The 22,308-nt window shown below is 41.8% G+C and overlaps 1 protein-coding gene across 5 annotated transcripts in view; it reads left to right on the forward strand.

The window, feature by feature from the left end:
* SHISAL1 (shisa like 1) overlaps positions 1-22,308 on the forward strand; it is a 160,883-nt gene that overhangs the window by 91,132 nt on the left and 47,443 nt on the right. The window lies entirely within an intron of this gene.

Raw genomic sequence — 22,308 nt, forward strand, 5'->3', positions numbered from 1 at the left:
CCCCGCGCATCCGCGTTTGGGAAACTTTGTGTGCTCCCGGGGCCGGGGCGGTGAGTGCATCCCGGTGGACCGGGATGGCTCGTCCTGTTTGTTTGCCATTCTCCGGGCTGCTGGCAGCGGGTTATGTGCGTGTTTGCGTTTGGGATCAATATTTATTTACGGGGCTCAGGTATTAATCACTCGTGCCTCGGAAAGCTCATTAGCGGTGACTTGTTTCCATGACAACGGGACCCCTCGGAGCCTTCGGGGTTATCTGTTTGCCCGATTTAATTATTTATTTATTTTCTTTTCATGAGGCGTGTTTGTACTAGTGTCGTGTTTTGTCATCGAGGAGGAAAACAGGCAAATAAACCCTGTGTGATCCTGTGGCCCCTGTTCGGTTTTCCTCTAACGCTCAATTATTTCCCCAGACTTAATTATCGGTATATGAATGGGATTAAGCAAGTGTGTGACTGATACAAGATTTCTTAGTACTTGTTTTGATGCCTTTGCCTCCTTCAGCTATAGAGCTCAGACTAATAAGACATGGTTTGACTTGTTTCTTGTTCAGAGCACTCCTCAAGACACGTCGGTGCTAAAAGAGTGTGATGTTTTCTATCTTTTTGTTTGTGTATCATTCAGCAGCACAGAAGCCTTTGAGCAGCATTGTACTGCAGCTTTATTGCTACGGCAGAGCTGGGGATCGGTAGTGAGTTATTGAGTGACTCTGTCACCTTCCCGGGCTGTGACCTTGACAGGTCTCTTAACTTGTTCATATCCCATCCTGCTCAACGTGCTCTGAGCTAATCAAACAAAACACTTGGTCTGAGATGGAGCACTGTTAAAGCTGACCGTAGATTATTTTCTGTTTCAGGAGTAAACATATCCTATACATCCCATTTCCCCAGTGGTATAGGTGAAAATCCCCCTTCTTAAATCCAGTCTGTCTTTAACTCAGCACAGCTGGCTCTTCAGATGATGTGTGCTGTTACCACCCATCTGAAAACAGCGGTTCTAATCCCATTTTTGCTAACTACCAATCACTGCTGTCCTGGGTTACCTTCTTCAGAGTCAGGTAAAAAGGAGAGTTTAGCATTCTGAAATCTGTAGAAATATCTACTGTAAAAAAGAGTATTCATCCAATGAAAAGATACAAGAGTAAAGAAAGACTAGACTGTAAACTGAATGACAGCCTTGATCACTTGCCTTAGCATTGCAACAGGAGAGGGACTTGAATGCTTTTTGAGAGCAAGCAAACACCCACTTTTATCTTAACTGTATGTTAGGTTAAACATCTGAAACTGTTCTACCGATTTGCCTAGTTTTGCAAGAAGCATTTTAATATATAGTGTTACGTTGAGAAGCACTGGGAGCGTGTAAGAAACGTCTGAGAATATACAGTTCTGAACTAAAATACAGCCTGAGAGATGTTCAGTTGTGACTGGTTTAGATTACAGGAGTAGGAAGTTATAATAGCAGGGGAACCTCAGTATGAAGCACACATTTTGCTGCTTTCTTGAAACACTCCTTTTAAGTGAATAAGCTTTTATGAAGTAACTGTCTCTCTCATACTGTGAGAAAGACTCAGCTCAGTCCAGCAAAGTGCTAAAACATGCCTCGTTCCAGATGCATTAGAGAAGGCAAATCATACTTCAAGCTTTTACCTAAACATCCGAAAGAATCAAGGCCTGTGACCTTGACTTTTGTATTCTGGTTTTTAGCGACCTGGTAGCCAGACATCTGTCCAAAAATACTTCTTGTGAGTTAGTTGAGGGCCATTAACAGCCATTAGTTACCAGTGAAGTAGTTCTATGACAATCCTATGAAGAGAAAGAAAGAAATCTTAGTCAGCATCTTGTCTCCTTCGGATGTCATGGGCTTAAATTTCCATGCTGATGATTAATTTTTTACTACTTAGTGCTGCACAGTCAATACAGGCAGAGAGGAAGTGATCTATCTAGGCTTTACTCTGTGCTTTGCATCCTCTGTAAAGCTCAGTCTTTTATTACAGGTGCTATTAAGAAAAACAGACATTCCAGTTCAGTTCTCAGACCCTGGTTGCCACGAGGGGAAAAAAAAAAATCTTAATTTTATTGTTTTAAGGCTGTGCAGTAAGAAAGATAGTTCCTAAGAAACCCTCATTACCTCTGGAGATATTCTTCAGAACAAAAATCACTTGAGGTTGTAAGAAGGCAGCTGAGCATATGAGCTGTCAATGATAAAGGTGTTCTGTATGAGGGAGTGGAAAAATCTACATAGACATGAAGGCTGAATCTATATATATGGATGATTATATTGGTTTACATTGTATTTTACTCAGCATTACAGTGAAGTACCTTGGCTATAATGTGCACTGGTTTTCATAAACAAAAATGCTTCCAGTGGTGTTTATATTCAAGGTACTACCTATTGCTCAAGCTGCCTATTGCTCATGCTTTGCTGTCCTGTGGAAATAAGCTTAATATTGTTTGTTTCTGTGGTGTTGGAAGTCCCTCAACGGGGATGAATAAGATGCAGGACCAGTATTTAGTGGAGGTGGTTGAGCTCCTTTCTTTGTAACCGATCTACTCTGGACAAGTCACTTTTCCCCTCTAATTAAACTTTTCCCTGGTCCTCCTCCCCCTATTTCTCATCGCTCAGCGTTGCTTGTTTGGATCGTAGGATCCCCAGGGCAGAGTCTTCCCCTGTGCATACTTTGTGCCCAGACAGATCTCTACCAGAGAGAAAAATGTCAGTGCAGCACAATAACAAGAAACTATAGCCAACATTTTTCCTGTGTTGGTCACTGGGATCTTTGCACGATCCCCAGTTACTGGCTGAGAGGCACTGAGGCTGTTGCAGATCAGTGTGGAGATGTACAGGAGGAGTTGCCTCCAGTGCTGCTTCCTTAACACTGCTTTTGCTGAGCATATTTGAAGAAAACAGCTTTCAGAGAAAAAAAGTTCACAGATCTGTACTCCAAGGACTTGGGAATGAAGAATGGCTCATTCCTGACTTTCCTGAACACCTGTTTGCTGTCAGGTTGAATGTGCTGTCTTTCTGGATGTAAAAATAAGGCAGCTATGAATTTAAAATAGACATTGGCAGCAAGAGGAGAGCAGAAACCAGCACTAAATATGCAAAGTGGCATCTTGATTTTCTTCTTCATTTGTTTATTTTTTTTCTTTTCCAGTGCTTTTAGGAGGGAGAAGGGCAGATAAGTTACCAGGTATACTTTCTGAGCTTATAAAATACACAGCTTCATTTGACAGGGGTGAGTAACGATGTTAGGAAGGTACAAGAGCTGTTTCTGAGCTATTCCAGTTGGGAGCTCTGTTATGTTCTTCATAAACTACTATAAAGTGTTTACACTTCAAAATGTGCTGTACTTGATTCAGCTATGTTGTGTTGTTTTTTTTGGTTTGGTCTTAATTTCAAAATCACTCTACTAATCAATAGTGGTGCTTTCTCATAAAACAGTCTTTTAGGTTGAGGCAGGGTTGTTTCCTATGAAAGGTTGAAAGGTTTACAGATGAAAACTGACTTTTAAAGTGAAGTTTTCTGTTCTCTCTGGTAGATTTACTTCCATCTTTCACCAGAATTTGACTGCTACACTTATGGTAGAACAGAGAATGTATTTTTCTGTATGAGCGGTAGAGTAAAACTCTTCTGTTTCAGTCATTTTAATCTTTTAAAAAGTGAGATTTTTTAAATATGACGATGTAGAAAAGCTCCTTCCTTACCTTTCATTTGCTTACCATATTTTTAATGAAACTGGGTACAATCATTTCAAAACTACTTAGACTTTTAAGGCCCAACTTCAAAAGACCCCCCAAAAATCTGTTAAAAAATCTTTTAAAAGATTTATTCTGGAGGGAAATGTCTCCCACGTCTCTAGGATGCCTCATGTTACACCCCTGCAAGTTCACAGGCACAACCTCTCTTGTCACTTTGGGAGTTTCGGACCTGGGTGTATTTTTTACTTGCAAAACAAGGGAAAAGAGACATCAGCCAAAATCAGTAAATTCAAGTGACTTCCTTTTCTGTTTGTTGCTCAAACCACTGCTGGAGCTGAGTAGCACCTCAAGCAGTGATTCTGCACTGCCTTTTGCCTTCAGCTGACGTGGTACAGCTCTGCTTTGATGGCACAGCTGCTTTGCCCAGGCTGGGTTTTTGTGGGAGGTGTGCTCTGCCTGGCTGTGCGAGGGAAGCCAAGGTGCAGATCTGTGATGTTCCCAGGGAGCAAGGCAGGGAAAGACCTCACCTCTGCATGTGCAGCAGCCCCAGCAGCCTGCCAGCTCCTCCTTCAGAGTCTCTGGGTTTGTAGGCTGACCTTTCCACACTGGTGAGGCTTAGCAGGCCCACCCAATTTTCTCACTTTATGCCAGGATGTCTGATGTTGCAGACAGGGAGTCTGTTCCTGCTCTATTTGGAGGCAAGGGCAGAATGCTCACTGATTTCCATAGGAACGAGATGTATTCCTAAACATACTTCAGTAGCTAGAAGGAAACTTCCTAATAAAGAACCAGACTGTGACATTACACAAAACATGAAGCATTGTTCGAGGCTTCAAAGCTCTTAACAGCAGCATGTCTGCAGACCAGGCACTGCAAACTGCAAATCCCGGGGCATTCCTGGCAGGACTGTGGGGGATTATCCACTCTTCTGCCCAGAGGAACAACTGAGGCTTCAGCACCTTACTGACAAAATCCTGTTTATTCTGAGGGATGCAACTCAAGCCCCCCAGGTTGTATCAGGAATGGAACTGAAGAAGCAGTGGATTTCCCACATCAAGGGGGAAAGGCAGTGGGATTTCAATTTACCTGAAGAAGCAAGATGCCCTTTCCCATGCCCGTGTGGAGACTGTTGGAAGTTACCAGGGAAAACTTGGGACTGCAGTTCTGCTGCTTTGAGTTGTTGTGCTCCAGCCAGAGGGGTTCCTCACTAAAGCTACTTCTTTTCTTCTTCTTCTTCTTTCTTTGGGTAGTAATTTTTAGGGGTGGGGACCTTCCACCCCTCATCTTACTTTTACTGCCATTCCTACGTGAAACCTTTTTCTTTAGGAGAGGTTGAAATGGATTACCTAGAGCCTGTTGGAGACAGTGGTTTCCAAAATGGAGCTCACAGATACCTGTGATCCCTTGCTTGCTTTCCAAAATCCATGTATTCCCTTAATTTTGTCGCTGTTCTGTCCAAATAGAGCTTTCAAGGTTCAAGGAAGTGGTGGAACGATATGGGTAGTGCATTTGCCATCTGTGTTGCATTCCCAAACATGAGAGCTCCAGGGCTGCTTTTCCACACAATTTTCAGCTTGTGGTAGTCAGAAAATACCATTTTCTCTGGTTATCTCACATCTCTGACCGGCTTAGTTTTGTGGTGAACATCTGGGAGATTGTGGGTTTTTTTCCTCTGATGTGTTTTAACAGCATTGACACTTGTTAAATCCTTCTTCACCTACTCCCCTGCTGAATAATTACACTTCTAAAAATTAAAAGCTTTATCTTGTAAAGCACATGGCTGACATGCTTTCCCATTATGTCCCTTCTCTGATAATTAATATTTTACCATTCAAAAATGCGGGCAAAACTCTAGAGAGAAAAAGTTTTCCAAGGAAACTGTGTCCACTTCAGACACTTATCTTTGAATGGCAAATATAAATGTTCAACATGCATTAAAAACCAGAGTAGTGGTATTGTCCTAATCTAGTTAAGGTTGGGTTCTTCGTTCCTGTCTTGGTTTTCTTTCCAGTATTGCGTGTCATTGGACAGAAAGCTGCCAAGATAATAGACCAAACTTCCTATTGCAAAGACATAAAATATTTCTGTTTCTAAGGGTACAAACATCCCGAAATGCAGCTCTTGAATACAAAACTGTTTGAATTATTTGCTTGAAAGCTGTAAAAGAGAACACAACAACATCCAGGAGCGGTGTCAGCCACTTTCATAGTCCTGAAAATTTCGTAGTCCTGAAAAACTTTATCCAAAAGGAGGGGTGCGTTGTTGGAAATGAATGGAAACCGAGCAACATCTTCACAGGATGATTTTCATTGCTGTTTCGTGGTGGAAGAAAAAAATATAAAAAATACATTCGTTCTTCTAAGATTCATCTCAGTATTGAAACCATTTTAATGAAGTCAGTTCATTGCAGTCATGCTTGTTGCCTCCTTTGAATGTGTGGAGCTTTAAGAGTAGCTCGCTGTGATCCCGCTGTAAAGTGTTGTGACGTGGCAGCGTTTTGTTGATTAAGATACTACTGAAATTTCGTTTTTTGGAAACACTGCTGGCAGAGGTTTAGAAACCTGGACCCCAGCCAGAAAATGAACAATCACCGAAGCCAACTATGCAGGGAGATTCTATACACACGAGCTGGAGGCCGTTAATTAGCGCTTGGTGTTGCAGCCTCTCTCATCCGTGTTTGGGTGAATCCGTGCAGTGGTCACTGAGCCACGTCCTGTCCCACAGCCCTTCAAGGGCAGGTGGCACATGGAAAGGGTGCTGTGGGCTTGGTGCTCCTCTAACCTGTGATTTGTGACAGTCTTCAAGTTATTCTCATGCTGGCAGAGCAGCAGGGGGCACAAATCACTGTGGGCACCATCTCTGCTGCAAAATCAGGCTCAGACACTCCTGACTTCTTCCCATTTCTGTTCCCTTCCTGTTCACTCAGGGTGAGTTTCACTGTTCATCTGTGTCAGTCACAGGCAGCTCCCTTGAAACTCTAGAGGGTTTCCATCAGGAACAAAGTCTACATGAGAAACCAGCTCATATCATACATTACTTTTCAGGAGCCTCACACGTGGAACTATAGTGATAAATTACAAGTTCATCTCGCAGTAATTTGCCTTTACTTCAGAATAGAACAGGTGAAGAGTTCCTGGACAGGGCTATCATATTTCTTTATATGAAATAGTTGTTTTCAAGACCTTTACAGGACCTTGGGCAAATTCCATTTTATTTGAGTGGGAGCAGCCTCAAGCCCCATGTGCCTGAGGGAGGCTGCTGTGAAAGCAGAGCCTTGCTGAGTCCCCTCTGCAGGAACTGGGATGCAGTCCTGGGCAGGGAGCTAAATATAGCAATGGGAAATTTATGAGGAAGGGAACTGGCAGTAATGACAGTTCTTTTGCCTTTCTGCTCCATATCATCAGGGCCATGACCTCATTGCACTCACAGAGATGTGGTGGGATAGCTCCTGGGACTGGAATGCTGTCATGGATGGCTACATTCCTTTTAGGAAAGACAGGGCAGCAAGGCCAGGTGCTGGAGCTGCTGTTTGTGTGAGAGAGCAACTGGAATTTGTAGAGCTCTGCCAAGGGGTGGGTGAAGAAGGAGTTGGGAGCTCATGGGTAGGGATTAAGGGACAGGCTTGTGTGGGTTTTACCACAGGCCACCTGGTCAGTAAGAGGTTTTCTGCAGACAGCTACAGAGGTAGCCTCAGAATCACAGGTCCTGACTTTTTGAGGGGATTTCAGGCACCCTGACACCCACAGGTTAGGGCTCTAGAGGGTAGAGGGATCCAAGAGAGCTGATAATATTCCAGCATCACTTCCTCCAAGCTCAGGATCGGTGCATCCCTGTGCACTTCTCCCTCAATCTTCTGAATCTGACTGCAGTGGGAGATTCTCAGTAGCATGAACGTGAGTCCAAATGACTGAGAACTACAAAGAATAAAATTTATTGATTTATGTATTGAACGTTAGTGACATTACTCTAAACTTACTGCAGCAGTGGGAATGAAATACAGAATAAATATATTCACAAGGTTTCCCAGTTTGAAGCATTTAAGAGATGATTTTTCTCTTTTGTTCTTCTCTGAAATTTAATCCAGCAGCCTCAGATCAATGGTAATTATAGTCCAACCTTAAAACATCAAGCCAGAGCTCCCAACATGCTTTTCATAAGCATCCTGTACTGTGCTGTCTCCCAGAAAGCCCTAGTCAAGACTTCTTTAGGCAGGCACACAATTAAGGAAGTCTTGTAATTTGTTTTAATTAATGACCAAAGTCAGGACTGACTGTGTTTTGCAGTTTGCTGCTGGCTTGGACTGGGCTGATAAAGCTTGGGTGTCCAGCAGCTGCCTACAAACTTCCAAAATTCACCACTCTCCTATCTCAAGTGTTTCTCCTTTGTATCATCCATATGAAATGGTACTGGGGACAGTGGCAATGGTTTTGTTTCATGCAGTACTGATCAGAATCTGGAAAATCCTCTTCCTCTTTCATGAGCCTAATTCCTCTTTCCTTTGCTTTTTTCCTTTTTGTGGTGTATGAAGTAAAGGTTCTGGTGTTTTAGTTTCAAGCATCAAAACCAAACGAATGTTTATCTCATTCAAACATTAATGTCTTTTCTTTCTTGTTTTTCTTTTTTTTCCTTCTAATTCAGCTGCCAAAATAACAAAAAACACCAGACAGTCGCACAGCCTTTATGGAGAATTTGTACCTGGCACAGAGTGGCCCTCCAAAAGAACATGTTTTTTTCCTGCAAATTGAGGTGCTGAGCACATGATATGATCAGTTGGTTTGTAGAGTCCTCATCACCACAAGCCCTAAGAAGTCCTGTCTTCTTGCACAGGAACATTTTCCGTGATTGAAAAGTTTATTTCCATAAAGTCAAAGAGTTTAGGAAACCACTACCAAACCCCCAAAGCTTTAAGGGAGTACATTAATTATGTCCTTTTCTTGAAAACAATGCTAAGACACCGTCCTCAAGGAACTTGGTATCTTCCATTCTTGAGCCCATACTGGCTGTGCTTATCACAGAATCACAAACTTTTTCAATCTGCTTGCAGAAAGTGCTGTTAATGTGAAGTAGAAAAGTATTTTTGATAGATAACTCTCGGGTCTCACGTGTTATTTACATTCCCATGCTGAGTGCAATCCATCAGCACGATGGTTTTGTTTATTTGGGGAGGAAGGATGTAACCCAAATTGTTTTGCTATGAGCAGCAAAGCAGACCCAGTAAAACAAGCCATGTATTAAAGTGTTTGCTGCTGTTAAAAAAATGTTATATATGACAAAACCAAACAGTGATCTAACAAGTACAGAGCCTGAATTTTGAAGCACCAAGCGATGATGGATGTGATGGAAATTCATCAGGATCTCTGCCTTCCTTCCCCTTTGAAAGGGATCCAGAATTTCCAGCAAGACTAAGCAGGAGCAGTTCTCCCACATTAGAAGGATGAAATAGTGTCTGAAGAACATGCTGCTTTAAGATAGAAGTAGTCAAGTACCACTTTAAATCTAAAAAATTTAAAAAATTATTCTGCTTTTTTTCTTTAGTGGTATGTTGTATCAGTTTTTGGTCAAAACTGAAGTTCACCAGAACACAAACCCTTCCTCATTTTTCACTGTACAGAGCACCATACAGCAGAAAGCAAACCCCTCAAACCACAAGAGACCAGCAGGATGCTCAGGCATAAATATCTCTGCAATATTACAGCCCTCAAAAAGGGGAAATAACAGAGGTAAAATCTCATTTCTATCTGAATGTGCTAACAAAAGGGAATACCTGCTTTCCTAGAAACAACTTAAGGAGCATACAAGCCTGGTTTTCCTGAAGACCTTGTTCTACAGACTGACAACAAGCGTGCTGAAGCTCTTGCCTGCTGATCTGCAGGGTCCAGAGCAGTTGTGTTTTGAATTCCTAGACACCAGTTCTCTGTAGACAATAATTAACTGCACATCAGTACAGTGGCTTTGGCCTTTAACATGACTCTGCTTTCAAGATGTAACAGAGTGTTTGAAGAGTGTTATTGTGTGCTCTGACACTGAGCTGTGACTTCCTTTTATTCTGTAGTTGAAGAATTCAGAGTTGGGTCAGCTCTTCAGGAAGGCACAGAGAAGAGTGGGTTTTAGGTATCAAACAGTGACATTTTGTTCCTGTAGCTGAACATCAGCACTTGAGGCCACAGCAGTTTGGGTTTGTCCAGAAGCAGACTTTCAGACAGCCTGGAGATCATTTTCTAGTATCAAAAGCTTTCAGAAAACTGCTTTTTGTGGCCATCAAAAGGTGACTTTTAAGCCATGATCTGTTCTTGTATAGGTATTTGCAGGGATGGGGGACAGGGCAAGGAGACTGGACTTTGGTGTGACTATATGGGATTGGGCAGATGACACAAAAAAGGATGTCAGAGTGGGTATTTGGGTCAGGTTAAGCATCCATCTAGCTTGCTGCCATGTCTGATGTATTCCCCCAGACAGACCCTCTCAGCTTGTGGCCTTCTGCCTCACAGGTACTTCCAGCCTGTCAGTAGAGTCCCAGTTTTGTGGTCAGTAGCTGTTGGTGGAGGGTTTATCCGTGGAATTTGTTTAATTGTTCTTAAAAGGTAAGGAAGCTTTTGTCACAGGGAGAAATCCAGTAAAACTGCACGGGGGGTGCTGGGGGGGGAGGAGGTGGAAACCACCTCCTTGTGCTTGTTTTGGAAGTGCTATCTGGCAGTGCTGTAATTCTTGTATGATCAGAAGTGATGTGTGATTGCTGTCTGTTCAGTTTGTCAGGGCAGCTTGAAAATTTTTATGGACTTTTATGAGATTCCTTCCCAACTGAGTCTTCCTGGTCTGTTTAAATGCTTTGCATACAGCAAACATTCCACAACTTCTTACAATCCTTTTCATTCCCCTCCTGATCCCTTTCCAGCTCTAGAGATGTAGAAAAACCCATAAACTAGTGCCATGGTATAATGAGCTTTTGGGGTTTTACCTTTTTTTTTCCTTTCTTTTTTTCTTATCAGCTTCTGAAATTCTGTTTGCCCCCGAGTTGTAAATCACCATCTGCATAGAACCGATGTGCACAATTTTATTTTAGATGCAGTGGCCCACCCAGTGCTGAGCAAACCCATGTGCAAAGCTGGTGAGGGGAAGGAGTTTCTTCCCTGCATCCCTTTGCATTTACCAACGTGAATTTCACATTCCATTTTATCCCCCAGTTACTCAGTGAGTGGTGGATCCCACTGGAATGGTTTCTGGGTGAAGGCAAGGAAGTGTCCTGCCAAGCTGTGGGTGCTTTGGAGAGGGAGTCAGCTCAGTGTGAGGGAATGTGTGTCTTGGGACTTGTCATAGGTTTGAGGAACTGGAACTTCTGAGTTCTATAAAATAAATTTGGCCAAGAAATTCTGTTAATTCTGTGCATTTCTTTGCCTTCTAACACAGAGTCTTTGAAAGACTGAATTGGGCAAAACCTGACAGGTGGGTTAGGGAGAAGTAGTGACAGCAGGAATGTGGAAGGTCTGCCTTACTAGTTTTCAGCATCAAGGGCAATGGAAGGAGAGGAAAAATGACCTTGAATCACAAAAAAGAGATAAAGGTTGGTCTTCACTAGAAATCTGTTAACTTAAACAGAGCATCTTGGTAGCAAAGTGACAATATGGTCAGGTGCTTGATCAGCTGAGAGCACAAACATTCATAGAACACGTGCCCTCTGGTCGTTATTCTGTAGATTTTTGGGTTCCCTCAGCTGGCAGCTCAGCAGAGAAGCAGTTTTTCACTGTGGTTCCATGCTATGTTTCCTGTACAGATTTAAAGTTTCTGAGGCAGAAATGGCACTTGGTTTTTGCTCACTGTGCAGTGTTTTGGTCAGCAGTAGGAGTTGGACTCTTTGGTGCTGAGAGAAGGGACCTTCAAAGTGGTCAGAATTCCCTGTGCTTATTCAGACTGCTTTAGAAATGGATATAATGTGTGTTCTCAGGGATTCAGTAGCTGGGCTCCTTTTGAAAAGCAATTTGAAGATCTGTCCCCTCATAAAACAAAAAAAAAAAGAAGGAAAGTCTTCAGGGTTATCAAATCTTCCTTCCCCTATAAACCGTAAGTTTTGCCCACATGGAAAAGAGCAGAGTTTTCAGTGAGTCACTGGATTTGTAGGGGTTTTCCCTCCTGGTGACTTTACCTTGGTTATGGCATGGGGAATCATTACATCTTTGGGAAAACAGATTTCTGTTACTGGTGTTGCAAAGGAATTTGGTCCTTTGTGGAGTCACAGAGTGTTCCTAGACAGGGTAATTTGGAGAAACATTGTCCAGATAGTGAGTTTATCTCCAGGAGACAGAACAATTATTGAACTTTATAAACAGCAAACAATGACAGATCACATACTGAAGGAAATTGAGTTATTTTTGCTGTAGCCCTTTGTTGTGGCATCTTTGTGGTCTCCTGAACAGTGTGAGGTGCCTCCATTCCCAAACATGGTATTAATGTTATTTCTATTTATTTTTAGGGAATTTACCTTCTTGCTTTGATTTACCGTGTGAATTCTAGTTCTTTCTGGAACTGTTTAGACTCTCTAGTCATGCTGGTTTACTATTTATTTTAGGTTAAGGCATCAGCATTATTAGTACTCTTGAACCTCAACTAAACCTCTTTCCATGAGGTGTTTGATTTTTAAAGTTTGGATATCACATTTTGGCTAACCACGGTGACTTTGGTGTGCCAAATACAAGCGTAACAAACAGCCTCTTTGATTTCAGGCTGATAATCTTGCTTATCTTCTTCTAAAACCTTGTACCTAACTGTTAAATGAAATACTTTTGAATTAATGATCTTACTGATGTGTTATGCAAGCTCTGGTTCTTATGTGCTCTTGTTAAGTAACGTAATCCTCTTGCAGTCACTGCATCTGTTCTTCACATGGCAAGAAGTTGTCTTGCCATCAGTTGACCTTTCAGTATCAGATTTCTTCTGCTTGTACCAGTTTGGGTTCTTTGCAGCTTGTTGTCCACTCCACAGTTGGATTTTCCTCACTTGGCACATCCCCGTTTCCTCAAGAAAGCTCAAGGCTGCCTCTTCCAGTGCTCTTTCTCTGTTTCTGTTGTATGTTGTAGTTACAGCCTGGTCTCCACTCAGTGCAGTGTCTGTTGTTTATCTCCAGTGATGTTCCATAGTTGGCCCTCTCTGTTGGATATGACTAAAAGACAATCAACTGCTGTCAAAAACAAGGTTTCTCAAAACTGTCTCCCTTACCTGGTGCTCGGGGCTGGCAGGCAGGAGGTGACTCCTTGATCTGGATGTATTCCTGCACAGTGCAGTTCTCTCCTCCTGCCCTGATTCACTGGAGTCAGCAGCACATTCCTCGTCTTCCAAATGGAGATGTCCACGTTGATTTGCATGTGGAGAGTCCTTCTCCATTCAACTGGGTGCATATACAGACTGTATGCTGCAGAAAGTTTCTGAAGATAGGTGAGATGTATCCCAGGGGAATTTCTGCTTAGGGACCCTTAATACCTCTCCTGTACTTGATTTTAGAAATGAAGCATGGGGCACTGCAGTCTTTGCCCCAAGAGCTGGGCTTTACAAGGCTGTGTCTCGAGCTGGGGAGCAAGGCCAGTGATCACAGCTAATCAATCCCTCATTATCACGGGCCAGTAGGCAGGTCCTGCTTTAGATAATATAAGCTTACCTAGAATAATCCCAATGTCCCTGTCTTACTGGATAAGTACTCAGTCCATCCTTTTGATGATGGACAAGCAAAGCAAACTGAGACAACAGAGCTCCAGTGCACAGACGACTCAAGCCTTGTGCATTCACTACTGCAGTCTGACATTTCAAACAAGGCCCTTCACAGGTCTGTGCAGCATCGTTTAACTAGTAATCTACTAAATATATTAAAATATAATTGATTATTTTAAGGTTCCTGAATTCTGCTTGTTCTCATGGGTTGCTCGTGGCTGTTAAGCTTTGAATTCTTTGGAGGTGAGAGACTGGGGAGAGGTGAGCTGGCAAAAATCACACTAAGGTGCCCATTATGTGGTACCAGTTAAAGAGATGTGGGCTTAAATGAGGCAGAAATTTCCTCCATGTTTGGATCTGAGACACTGGGCAGCAAAACTGACAGTGTTCCAAGTAGTTTGTAAAGTGACTTAACTTAAAACATTACTCAGTGATGAAGTATTACACGATGATTATTATGGAAATAAAAAATACCACTCTTCCTGTTGTTTCCACTTAAGCCCTTCTTAGCTACCCTGGTTCTTAAAAGAGCTGAGACAGGCTCTGAGGTTTCATTCTGCACAACTGGTTTTAGTTTCAAAGTGTGTTTAGGACATAAAACTCCTGTAACCATTACAGTGCTCAAAAATACCTTGCCCATACCTGGTAGTCCAGTTACCAGCAGTGAGTAAGTGCTAATGTTTTTTGACTAAGTACAGTTTCCTAAACATCTGAAAGAAATGTGCTTTTATTACCCAAAGACAGATACTTGCTCAGTTGGGCTCCAGCCCATGCTTTGCATAGACTTGCTTCATATGTGCACCATCCTTCTCATTCCTGGATCCTGTTGTTAAGCAGCTTTCTCAGTTGTTGGCCCATCTTCTCACTCCTCATTTTTGTTATTAATAGCCTACTCCTACTAGTTTCTTGTTTCCATTTATATAGTGCACTGTGTTTCAGCACAATTAATAGGTGATTTTTACTGAGAAACGGTAAAAAGGCTTTTGGAATAGGTTTTAAAACATATTTCAGTGTGTTTGAAAACCAAACGTGTCACATTTAGCAGCTTGAGACGAGGTTTTGTAATTTCTAGATTAATCAAAACATCAAGCTATTAAGTGGAAACACCTTCAAGAACTCACTGATATTTAAAGTTTTCATTACACTGAACGTGCACCGTGTGTTGTGATAATGAAAATCATTGTTTTCCTGGTCATTCAGGGGTCAGGATGCAAAAGGTTCTGCCACCTCTTTTTCTAAACCTGTCCTGTGCCCTTCTTCAAATACTCAAGATGTCCAGATAACAGGTGAGGTTAGTCTGGTGACTGATCTCAGGAGAATTTATTAAAAAACAAGGTCCTGTTATGTCACATCTCAAATATCTCTCCCATATATGTACCATATATTATATAATATCATATATATATGTGCATATATCACATATATGCTATTAATAATAATTATATCTATCATGTATATCACGTCACATATTGCATGTGCCATATAACCTGTTATATATGATATATGTAATGTATCATATTGTTATATCTAAGATGTCTTACCTGTCATGTGATATATGTTACGTGTATCATGTCACACATATCACAGAGCTCCTTTTCCATCGTTTTAGTACAAACAACCGAGGACAGTTAAAGCAGAAAAGCCTGAAATGCCACTTCCATTTTATTGTGAAGTACACGGCACAATAAACTTTGAGAGGCAAGTTTTCTGTAATACAATTAAAACCAAGAATGTTTCAAATACCAGGTGTTGATCACATGAAATATTCTGGCTTTGTCCAATACCAAATCCTTGTGGGTGAGCGAAAGGACCAGCACAGGGATGACTTTGCAATATCCAAGGGGTGAAAGTCAAGCTGCTGCACCCAACCAGGGGAGCCTTTTAGCTAAGGCAATATGAATATGCCTGCCAGACTTAAAAATACCTCAGGAGAAAAAGAATATTAATATCCAAGAATATTCCTTGTCACTTCAGATGAACGCCTGAAAACACTTTATCTGAAAATGCTTCAGAAATCTTTATATATATAAATCTTTATATAAATAACGAAGGAAATCACGTTCACATCACTTGTTCTCCAGAAGTAAAACTTGCAGTGTTTGAACAGAAGTCATACTGCTTATAATTAATGACAGAATAATTCTTATCTTTAAAAAAGCTGAATCTTAGAAGAGTGAGACATCAAAGAGGTCTGTGTCTATTAAGAGAATTAGGATCTTTGATTTTTTTTTCAGTCTTCAGTGGGGGTTTTTTGTGTCATAAAAACTGCTGATTTTCCCAATGAAACGCAGCTTTCTTTAATTCTCTGACTTCCCTTTTTCCAGTATGAAGGATCTGAAAGATTGGAGTACTCATCTTTTCAGTTACATTATGGGTATCTTTAGAGTGCATTAATTTTCTCATAGCACTGAGCCAGTGGGTGAACAAACACATTTATCTTCATATGAATGAACAATCTGAGCAGTATTTTTGCATGGCAGAACAATAAGTATTATACAGAATATACAAATAGTTTTTTTATTTTCAGCAATAAATTTTATTAAAAGCAAAAAAAGCTTCAATCTGGCTTTTCTTAGTAAAAATAGGTGACATAAATATATATGGTGCAATATAAACACTTTTAAAGCTGTGCTTTGAAACCTGGTGCTTCTGTGGGAGACCTGCCTTTTTAATAGCAATATTTGCTTTCAAAAAAAACACGCTGATCACTCTCTTCCCACAGAAAGTGTGAAGATGCCTGTGGGTGGTCACACCAATACAACTGCCTGCGTTTCTAGATGGATTATTTTAATTGCAAATGCTTTGTTTTCCCTTCATGTGAATATTCTTCTGACAGGGCTTTATTAGCAGCTCGTTTCAGGTTCGTTGAGCTGATGTCCCCACAGGTCTGTCCTGAACTGCATCTCTTTGCCTTGCACTGCACACATTTAGCAGCCAGTCAGGGACCTTCGGTGGTCGATTTATTTCTACCACACACGTGGCTGCTTTGGCTTTTCTGCTGGGTTTGTGTGGTGGGTGGTTGGCCCTGACTGGGTGCCAGGTGCCCACCAAAGCTGCTCCCTCGCTGCCTTGATCAACGGGGCAAGAGGCAGAAGACACAACAGAAGACCCGCCAGGGCAGGGCAGGGCAGGGAGGGATCACTCACCAGTCACGGGCAAAACAGGCTCAACTTACAGGGAATTAGTTGAATTTATTACCAACCAAATCAGAGCAGCATAATGAGAAGTTAAACAAATCTTGAAAGACCTCCTTCTCGGGCTTAATTTTATTCCCAGTTCTCTCCCTCCTCCAATTCCCCCACCTCCAGTGGAGCAGGGAGATGGGGAATGGAGTTACGGTTGGTTCATCACACGTGGTTTTTGCTGCTGTTTCCTCCTCAGGGAGAGGAATCTTTCCCCTGCTCCACTGGGTGGTCCCTTCCATGGGAGACAGTCCTCCACCAGCTTCTCCAACCTGAGTCCTTCCCACAGGCTGCAGTTTCTCACTGACCTCTCCAGCCTGGGTCTCTTCCACGAGGTCACACGTCCTGCCAGTAAACCTGTTCCAGCCTGGTCCCTCTTTCCACAGGGCCTGGCACAGGAACCTGTTCAAGTGTGGGCTTTCCACAGGGTCACAGCCTTCTTTTGGGCATCCACCTGGGCTAGTGTGGGCTCCTCCAGGGGCTGCAGGAGGACCTCTGTTCCCCTGTGGACCCTCACTGGCTGCAGGAGAATCTCAGCTCCAGCACCTGGAGCACCTCCTGCCCTCCTTCTCCACTGCCCTCAGTGTCTGTAGGGCTGTTTCTCTCACATATTCTCACTCCTCACTTCTCTGGCTGGAATTAATGCTGCCAAATATTTTTGTGTTCTTAAACCCGTTATCCCAGAGGTGTCGCTGCCATCTCTGCTGGGCTCAGCCTTGGCCAGCGGTGGGTCCCTCCTGGAGCCAGCTGGAATTGGATCAATAGGACAGGGGAGAAGCTTTTGGCAGCTTCTCAGAGAAGCCAGCCCTATATCCCCCCCTGCTAGCAGAGCTTTGCCAGGCAAACCCAATACCTGGCTGCCAGGTGCTCACCAAGCCACTCTATCCCTCTTCAGCTGCACAGGAGAGAGAAAATAGGATGGAAAACAGCAGGCAGGTCGAGATAAAGCAGTTTACTGAAGTGAAAGCAAAAGCAAAGGAAAATACCAAAGATTTTGTTCTCTACTTCCCATCAGCAAGTAATGTCCAAGCACTTCCCAGGAAGCAGGGCTTCACCATGAGGAGCAGCTGCTCAGGAAGGCAAACGTTGTGAACAATGAATGCTCTTTCCTTCCTCCTCCTTTCCTTGGCTTTTATATCTGAGCTGACATCACATGGTCTGGATTATCCCTTTGGTCAGTTTGGGTGAGCTGTCCTAGGTGTGTCCTCTGCCAGGACCTTGCCCATCCCCAGTCCCTGGATGGGGGGAATGTTGTGGGGACGCTGGCGATGCCGTGCCAGCCCTGCCCAGCAGGACCAACATACTGGAGTGTTATCAACACCTTTCCAGCCCCCAGTGCAAAGCACAGCACACTGTGGGGGCTGCTGTGGGGAAATGAACCCCATCTCAGCCAGATAACATGCTGTTACCATTAATTGTCTTGTCTTCATTCCATGCCAGTTTTCCTTTCTGCTCCCTTTAACAAACACTTCTCGATTTCTTTATTGGCTTGCTTCATCTACTGGAGGATTCCAGGTGTTTTTATCCCAGCTAAACAAACAGGCTTATGCATTCATATGCATCAGCTGTGTGCTTTTTTGCAACTTGGACCTTCATTAATTACCTAAGGCTGTGCCCTGCAAGAAGAGCACACAGGGGTGTTTCAGTGCCGATTGCTACCTCGTGACTTCTCTGAGGAAGGCTACCAACTTCTTCAGATGAACCTTGGCTCTTGTTTCTGAGCATCTTTTGCCACAGTTTTCTTTGGAAAGGCCCCTTTGTGGCAGTTTGCAGGCAGTTTGGGAGGCAGGCCCAGTGCAGGTGCCAAGCCTGGGGATGAACCTCCCTGGGAAGGATTACATGGAACTTGGTGCCCACAGTGCTGGCAGTTTCCAGCTGCAAGGCTGATTAAGTGAGAAACGTTTTCCTAAGTGTGATTTTTTTGTCTTTTTTTTTGTCTTTTTTTTTTTATTAAATCCTTCTGTAATCAGTGCTGTGCTTTTTCTTTTTAGACTGAGAGATTTTTGTAATTTAGAGTGGCCTTCCTAATTATTGGTAATTACCTTATAATACAAGGAAGATGATTAATTGCATGACTTGCTTTGGAGATTCGTTTTTTCAAAAAGGCCTTAGAGCTTATGATGCAATGGCAGTTTTACCCTTTTGTTTGGTGGTGTTTTCAGGGTACAATAGAGGTAAAGACAGCAGTTGGGGGGAAAAAAAAAGATATGACCCAAAAACATTCTGTGAGAATAAATAACTCCTAGCTAGAAATATATCAGGTTAAGAACTTTTATAATTTTTGTTATTCTTTGGATGGTGTTTCTAGTTGGTAGGGTTTCTGAGCTAGTGTGATTTACCTTCTCAGAGAAAACCCAATTTTTAAGCTATGTAAACATCAGTCTAATCTAAAATATTTCCTTCAAATTGGTGTTTCAATAATATTTAATTTTCTAAGTGCATCTTTGAGAGAAGCATTACGATCCCAGCCTTACTAAAAGATATTTCCAGCTTCCTGATCAAAGACTGTTGAGCTCCTCCTGAATTACTCACATAATAAGTGATACAAGACTTGTTCTAACAAGAATCCTGAGAAGTGAGAAACTATTTATTGGAAATTGGGGTGCAAAAGGACACAGCAAGGGCAGATCAGCCCTTTTGTAAGGCAAAAATAAGGGAATATTAAACTGCTCCAAGAGCATTTATTATTTATTTACAGCTAATCAATAGAAATTATTGAGCTAAAAAATATCCATGCTGGTAAGAGCTCTGGAGAAGAACAGACATTTATACAAACAATGAAATAACTGTGCAATAAATCACTGTTATGATAATTACATAAAGATTTTCCAGCAATTCAATTTTTCTTCAAAACATTGTTTGCTTCACTAGAGGAATAGAGAAGAAATTTATCTCTAAGACAAACTTCTGCTCCTGCCCATTTTCAAACATCTGTCCTGCGGAAGGAAAACTGGGATTTCAGCTATGGCTGATATGATATGAAATAAAGTACAGCCATCTGATAGTGCTACCAGAAAGGAAAAAAATAGGCTGAGAAGCTAAAGAAACAACCAAAAAAACCCTCTTGCATTTCCAGTGATTAGTCTCATGTTTTGAGTCTCATGCATGTGGAATAAGGTATTATTCCATTCTGTGGGCAGATGACTTCCTTTACTTGGCAAGTTTACAGTGCTTAGAAGACCTTCAGTATTGTGGCCAGGACAATCAAATCTTTATTAGTGCAGAATGGATAAGATGATAAATTGAAATAAATTACATCATTGCATGAAAGACCTTGGATTAGTTAAGTCTGTCTTAGGAGGGCTGTGTTTATTTGCTACCTTCTGCTATGACTACAAATCCAGATTATGCTCTTAAAGCAGAACTTCTTGACAAGGTATTTAAAAGTGCATTTGATTTATGGTTGTGTTTAAGACCTGCATCAGTAATCCTAGATGGTAATTACCTCACACAAATGACACCAAACCAGGCTGCAGTCTGGGCTTACCCTTTTAACTGATGTTGAATTCCAGGTATTAAAACATGAAGTTTCGGGGGAAAGGGGTGTAACTGATATAAAGATTTGTTTGAAGAGAAAAAACAGGACACTGAGGACAATGCAGAGTGATGTATGACCTTTGCTGAAATGCCACAAACCAAAGCAATATGTTTAATAGTGTAGAAGACAGTTGATTACCAAGGAAGCTGAGGAATGGACTGCTGACTTTGATTTTTGGCTGGAAATGATTTATGTGTCAATGAACTTAGAGATGATGGAGAGGTAGAGAAGGATTTTAGAGTAAAATAGTTATTCAGAATAAAATTTGACAACAGAAAGAGTTCTTCAGAAGTCATCTGGTCATTTCTATTCCCCCCATTTTGGCTGGAGGGACTAAATAACTATTTAAGCAGCTGAAAGATGGGAAGGAATAGAATAAGATTATACAGAAGGGGAGAAATCATGTCTGCATCTGGCTACTATTCCCTTACTTGGACAACCCCATTTTTCATTACACTGTCATTCAGTTTCTATCTCATTTCTGAGATAGAAATATCTCATTTCTATCCTTTGCCTCTTAAAATAACAGCTGTCTTTCCCCCAGAGTTGTCCAGAGGTGTCTCTGTGAGTTGTCATTCCAGGTAAAATAAGAAAGGCAGATGTCAATCTTTTTTTCCTCTATATCAGACTTCTTTATGAGGGGGAAGACTGGAATTCAGGTTTGTAACCTGTAGCTAAAATGGGTTAATTCTAAATATTCTAAATAAATAAAAATTCTAAATAAAGCCCCTCTGCTCTTCACAGACTCCATTAGATTCAGTTCAGCTACATTTGAGCTCTGAGGATTTCACAGTTCAGCATATTTTGGATGCAGTTTGCTGTCCCAAGACACAAAATTGATTGTCTGGGCTCTCTGACTTCATCCATACTGATAAATATATTATGGAATGGGCATCAAAGGCCTTATGGTTAGTGAAGAGAAAAATCACTGCAGAATGAGCATCTGTGGCAGCTGCCAAAAGGATTATATTTTTATTAGACAAGAGGGTAAAAAAAATGTTGTTACAATAACTACCATGTTTGGGAACAGGCCTTGAAAATGCATTGAGATACCAGGATTAAAATAACGCTCTGCTTGTAAAATTTGCATGCATATTGTGCTCCCCCTGCCTTTTGATGCTGCAGCACCAGCTTTGGTTTTTTTGGTCTTAAATTTCACAATTTGGTTTTATGCTCATTTTTCTGTGTTCCCCATTCAAGTGAAACAGCTGTAAGTATCTGTGTTATAGGAGAATCAGATTGTCAGCCACTGTAAGTAATTTCATACTGCTAAAATACCCCAAAGAACGGGTCACTAAGAGCAGACTGTTCCCTGTATGAATAAGGGGTTCTTTACATCGACTTTAATGGGTTAATGCAGGTGATTATTGCAGTTATTCAGCCAAAATTTCCAGAAGCAAAGCCTCTCAGTTTGAAAATAATTCTTGTGATTTAAACCCCTGCATTCTTATTTTGCTTCTTTAATATTAATGTCCAGACTGTGACCTGTTCCTCGCTATCTGTGAGTGTGGAGATATCTTAGGGTTGTTTTCTGCAAGGATGGTTTCAAGTCATATTGGTATCCCTGTACCCTTTCATCACGATCTTTCAGTGAGTTGAGGTGTGTGTTTAATCCCACAAGGGTTAAATAATTCTCTTTTAAGTTCTCTGGGTCAGAGACTTTGTAGGAGTATCTCAAAGATACCGGGCTGGCATCTACTTCCCATCAGAAAGTCATAAATTAGAGGTCTGACTGCCATTTTCCAACTTTATTAGTACACAAGGCATAATTATGCCTTAAAATGACCTGAAAGTGATGCCTTCTGGGCTAGTAAGGTTGGAAAGTGGCAGTCAGAGGTTGAAGTTATGAAGCAAAATTCCCTATCCATGCTCTCTTTTGTACATAAACCTTATAAAAATGATTTAAACATCAAGCAAGGTGATATTCTCATAGGTAAGGGGTTTTTTTCCTGCCTTGGTCAGTTTTCACATGTCATTTTTAATCAGTGTTTACCTGTTTAGGGCATTAAATCTAGAACTTGATATATTGTTCTCAAATCTGTGGTGTTCTGTGGTCTCTGAGGCAAACTGGAAATAAATCTCTCTTTCAGAGGAACCATTTCAGAAGGCTCTGTCAGATTGTCCTCTGTGCACTCCTGGAATTACAGGGATAGAAATGGCAAGTGTTTTTCAGGTGGGAGCCATTTCCTGGGGACTGTTT

This window comes from Myiozetetes cayanensis, unplaced genomic scaffold (genome assembly GCF_022539395.1).
Source record: "Myiozetetes cayanensis isolate MyiCay16 unplaced genomic scaffold, myiCay2020 scf3, whole genome shotgun sequence".
In the NCBI taxonomy this organism is placed as follows: Eukaryota; Metazoa; Chordata; class Aves; order Passeriformes; family Tyrannidae; genus Myiozetetes; species Myiozetetes cayanensis.